Here is a 5,880-nt window from a genome sequence, read left to right on the forward strand (position 1 = left end):
GACCAGGCTGGTCTCGAACTCACAGAGATCCACCTGCCTCTGCCTCCCGAGTGCTGGGATTAAAGGTGTGTGGCACCACTGCCCGGCTTATTATTATTCTTTTAATGTATATGGGCATTTTGCCAGCATGCATGTGTGCCTGGTGCCCTGGCGGCCAGAAGAGTCGGAGTCCCTGGAACTAGAGATACAGATGGTTGTAAACCATCATATGGGTGCTGGGAATCTAACCTAGATCAGATTCTGGAAGAGCACCCAGTGCCCTTAACTGCTGCTCCATCTCTCCAGCCCCCCTCAAGTGACCTTTAGGTGATTCCTTTAGGAAATATGTATCTTTGGATTATCACAGTCTACCTTGGATTAATATGGCTCAATATGCATGTGTGCATCCTTCCGTTGGCTTTCTACCAGCCTTCTCCCGACACTGTTACATCTTATTTCTACACGTCACACTTCCTAAATCACACTGTAACACTGACTCATGACGCATGTGCATGTGCTGGGGATTGAACCTGGCACCTCACATATTCTTAGATGTAAGCTGACACAATGAGCCAAACCAATAGCTTAAAATATCAAGAGTAACTGGGGTGCTAGCGCACACCTTTAACCCCAGCACTTGGGAGGCAGAGGCAGGCTGGTCTCTGAGTTCAAGGCCAGCCTGGTCTACAGAGCAAAGTCCAGGACAGCCAGAGAACAAAGGAACCCTGTCTCAAAAAAACAAAATGAATGAATGAATGAATGAACGAAGAGCAAGAATAACCAGTGTTTTCTGCTGGGGGTGGAACTTAGTTTAGAGCATTTGTCTAGCATGTGTGAGGCCAGGAGTTCCATCTGCAACACTGCAAAAACAACAGCAAGAACTCTTTCCTGTCTCATCCCACATTTCCCATCTCCAGCACCTTAGCCCTTCCTGCCTGACGTCACTGCCCCCAGCCTGGGATGCTCTCCTCGGCACTTAGTGCCTCCATCAGATTGGCCTGTGGCAAAGGCTGCAAAGCATTTTCTTGATTGCTAATTGCTGTAAGAGGGTCCAGCCTGCTGCGGGCGGTACCATCCCTTAGCAGGGGTGCCTGGGCTGTGTAAGAAAGACAGCTGAGCAAGCCATGGAGAGCAAGCCAGTAAGCCATGTTCCTCCATGGTCCTGCCCTGTCTTCCCTCAGTTGTGACTATAACCAATGAGGTGACCGCAACCCCCTTCACCTTCCAAGTTGCTGTCGGTCAGAGCATTTATCACAGCAACAGGAACGCAAACTGGGTCATTGCTATACTGTATTGTTTAGGGGGAAATAGGAAGGAAAAGTCCATGTGCCCGTGCAGATGCAGCCTCAGTAAGCCTAACTACCTACAGCACCATCGGCAGTATGTCAGATGCAGAGATGCGGAATCCAGAGACAGGGATGGAGAACCAGAACAGAGGTTGTCTTAGCCCTGCAGATTTTTAGATGTATTTGTTTTATGTGTGAGAGTGTTTTGCCTGCATGTATGTATGCATGTGTACCGTGTGTGTCTGGTGCCTGCAGAGGTCAGAAGAGGGGGTCTTACCTCCTGGGCCTGGAGTTTCATGTAGTCGTGAACCACCACGTGGGTGCTGGGAACTGAACCCAGGCCCTTCTCTCCAGTCCCCAGATCATTCCCCTGCCCCATGATCACCATCTTCCCCTAGCTCCTTCATGAAATTTCTTCCCTAACCACTAATCAAGTTCAAGTGTTTCCCAAAAAAAACGTGCTGCAGTCCTACCTCCAAACAGCAGCTGTTGCTGTCTTTGGAAATGGGGCCAGTGTAGAATTAAAGCAATCATTGTAGCGTGATTGGATATGATTGGTGTCTTCATCAAAACAGGAAGTCTGGAGACAAACACTTATGCAGGAAGATGGATACGTGACTGCGGGGTCAGAGGCTGCATCAGTGTGTCTGCAAGCCAAGAGAGTGCTGAGACTGGAGAATCAGCAGAAGCTAGAAGGGAAAGTCACGCTCTAGGTAAAGGGCAGGGTGTGGCCCAGCCTCCCCATGGGACAGCAACACGGGGGCTCTTTGGGCACACCAAGCTTACCGTGCTTGGCTACTGCAATTCGCAACAAATGCAGCAATTCCTAACAATTATTTCCACGGTTTTCCCATTAGGCTGTGGGTTTGATAGTGAAACAGTTTTTTCCTTGTTTTAAAAGTATGTGTGTGTGTGTGTGTATGTACATACAGGCATGGGGGGGTGCCATAGCTACGTCTGGAATTCAAAGGACAACTTTTGGGGTAATATCCCTCCTCCCTCATAGGATCTGTGTGAATGAGAGTCGGGGGACACAGGTAGAAAAGGAAAGTGAAAATGAGCCTTCTACTCTGGAGGCAGAGACAGGCAAATCTCTGTGAGTTCGAGGCCAGCCTGGCTGGTCTACAGAGCAAGTGCCAGGACAGGCTCCAAAGCTCTAAACCCTAACCCCCCCCAAAAAAAAATAAAAGAAAAAGAAAATGGGCCTCCTGAGGCGTTGGCTTCTTGTTCAGGAACACATTGCTACGGAGAGGCATCAAGAAGGCATGGGCGGGTCTCTAAAGAGGACCAACAGCAGAAAGGGGCGAGCCCAGGAGCCCTTCACACGCCTGTCATTACAAACAGGTAAGGTCGTTTTCATGACTCAGTCTCCAGCTGTTTGTGCCTGCCCGGGGAGGAGCTCAGTGACCTCACCCTAGATGACCAGCAGCACCCAGTTACATTTCTGGAGGTCTCTCATGTGAAACCCGAGAAGACCTCAACTCGAGGTCATATCTCGGACTACAGATGGTGCGAAGGGACTTGGAAGTGGCCTTGACCCATCCAGCACACCAAAGGCTCCTTCTGAGCCAGGGACCTTCCATATTTCCACCACAGAACCCGCAGTCAGCCCTTGGCTCCACGGGGAGTAAGCACTGGGCCTAGGAGAACCGGGTGCCCCGATGCCTTCTGGCAGGAGGGAGTTCTCCAGGATCAGGGCAGGCTGAGGCCACTAGTCCTAAGCTCCTAAGCTAGAGATGGGGCAAATTGGACCCCACAAGACGATCATCTTCCTGGGGAGGAAGCATGACAGAGGGCAGAGTCTCCACTATAGACCTGGAAAAGGTCACCGGGGAAGGTCATTCTGCTCTATAGTTCCCTTGCCCCACAGCCAGCTCTTGGGCCCTAAGTACAGGCTGAGCGAATTAGCCTAAGTGAATAGCCGAGTATGGGCATCTGGGTGTGGGTTGTGTGGGAAGGGGAGGCTTACTCAGCTTGCTTAGCATTTTCTTGAGCCGCTCTAGACTGTAGGCAAAGCCTGAAGCAGTCTGGCGGTTTTCTGGTGCAGAGGAGAAAAGGGAACTCCTAGCTCCCTTAGCCTTTGAGAGAGGACCTACCTGAAACTCAAGTGGAGCCAGTGTGGCGTCTGAAGGAGAATGGCCCCCACAGGCTCATCTAGTTGAACGCTAGGTGGCGGAGAATTAGGAGGCGTGGCCTTGGAGGCGTATGGAGGGGGGGGAGTTTTGAGGTTTTAAAACCCCAGTCTGCTTGTTGGGCTTCATACTTGTGGGTCAAGATGAGAGCTCTTAGCTGCTGCTTCCGGCATCGTGCCTGCCTGCTGCACCGCTTCCCGCCATGGCGGTCATGGACTGCAGATTTCTGAAACTGTAAGCTCCCAGGTGCTGATTAAAGACGCCTGCTGTGTGCCACCACGCCTGGCAGTACATTTTCTCTGTGAGTTGCCTTGACCTTGGTGTCTTTTCACAATAGGAAGGTAAGCAAGACAGGCAGCTTCGGAGAGCTGGGAAAGGGTGTGGTGCCCTGATGTCTGGAGCAAGTCGGGAACCCATGTGGTCCTTGCTCATCCTTGGCACTTTCTAGAGTCTCTGTGGATGACTGGCACAAGGCATGTGACCTTGGCCACTATATGTGACCTTGGCGGGAGGAGGCCAGAGTGGCAGACAGTGGAGCGGCTCCCTTAGCTGGATCGTTGGGGGGGATGACCACTCTGACCTTACAAGTGTCCCCTCCACAGACACGTCCTTTTTCCAACACAGGCTCCCCCACATGTCCCTGCTGCATGTGCAAACGTCTCTGCTGGCCTTGCAAAGGACACTGGGCTCTGGAGGTCCCCAAGCGATGGGGAGAGGGGGAAAAACACCAAAGAGCCTTCGCTGTGGAGCTCGGGCGGAAGGCTTGCTGAAGCCCAGGGTACTGACTGCAGCAGTTAGGCCCCAAGGAAGTGGGGGCTCTGCTTCTGTGTCAGAGCTTCGTGTATTAACTGGGTTTTTTGTTTTGTTTGTTTTTGGGACAGTATTTCACTATATAACCCTGACTGGCCTGGAACTTAAAAGAAGCCAGCCTTCCTGCGCCTCTTCATGTACTACCGACTTTGTTGGCCTAGCTACTGGATTCTAAAGGAAGCTTCAGTCTTCCCAGCCTTGCCAGCCTTGTGCCACGGTCACAGTGGTTCTCAGTCTTCCTAATGCTGCAACCCTTTAATTCAGTTCCTCATGTTGTGGAACCTTAAGATTATTTTTATTGCTGCCTCATAACTAATTTTGCTACTGTTATAGATTGTAATGTAAATATCTGTGTTTTCCAATGGTTTTAGGCGACCCCTGTGGAAGAGTCATTCAGTCCCCAAAGAGGTCGAACCCACAGGTTGAGAATCGCTGCTCCAGCATGAAGATGGTTGGGGCTAGGAGAGTCACATCAGTTTGCAGGAGTAGCCCAGGGCCATGTGCTAAACAGGCTTCTGCCAGTAATAGCTACAGGCAAGGGAGAGCCAGCCTGCTTGGGTGGGAGGCTGGAAACACACACACACACTCACTCACTCACACACCCGTCTTAATGCCTACTCTTTCTGCCTGGCATCTGCAGCCCCATTTTTCTCTAGTTTCTATGCTATATAAACAGGCTGAGGAAAAAAGCATTCTGGATTATGGGCACGCCTATGGTTAATTACCTTCCACGTTCTGTGGATTATGGGCGCCCGTGGTAAATTACCCTCCGTGTTCTGTGGATTATCGGCACGTGAGGTAAATTACCCTCCATGTTTTGTGAATTACGGGTGCATGAGATAAATTACCCTCCACGGTCTGTGGATTATGGGTGCATGCAGTAAATTACTCTCCCTGTACAGTTATTATTACTCTTGCTTATAGATTATGAATTTGAGGGCAAGGGTCAAAGGGAAGGAACATTTACTCCAAAAGTGGTTTGGTTTGGTTTGGTTTTTCCAAGACAGGGTTTCTCTGTGTAGCCTTGGCTGTTCTGGAACTTGCTCTGTAGACCAGGTTGACCTCAAACTCCTAGCAGTCCAGAGTGCTGGGACTAAAGGCGTGCGCCACCACCACCAGGCAGTTTTTGTTTTGTCTTGCTTTTGAATGTTGGATCCTATAAGACTGGGAATTCACTAAGGCCACAGGGTATTAAAGAGCCACACAGAGCAAATATACAGAACAGGCCTGTCCTCTTTCGGGTTGTGAGGAAGGATAGAATAAAATACCCACATTGGTTAAAAAAAAAAAAGGTGTCCAGTACATCTTTTTTTTAAGTTTTATTATTTTATGTAAATGGTGTTTGGCCTGCATGGGTGTCCCTCTACCATGTGCGTACCTGGTGCCCTAAAACTGGAGTTCAGGTGTTGTGGGCTACTATGGAAGTGCTGGGACCCAACCCAGGTCTTTTGGAAGAGCAGTCTGTACTGTTAGCTGCTGAGCCATCTCTCCACCCCACACCCACCCCTATGTCTTCTTCTGTCTTCAGTTGGGTGGATAAACACAAAGGCTCCCCTAGACTGTGTCCTTAACCCTTGAGATCGCTTGGATCCTTTTTTCTGCACATGGGCCTGGCATAACCAGAAGATTAAAAAAGTGGCCTCTAATGGGAAAGGCTGTGTAGCTTCTTAATA

The sequence above is a fragment of the Microtus ochrogaster genome, chromosome 16 (genome assembly GCF_000317375.1).
Source record: "Microtus ochrogaster isolate Prairie Vole_2 chromosome 16, MicOch1.0, whole genome shotgun sequence".
Taxonomy (NCBI): domain Eukaryota; kingdom Metazoa; phylum Chordata; class Mammalia; order Rodentia; family Cricetidae; genus Microtus; species Microtus ochrogaster.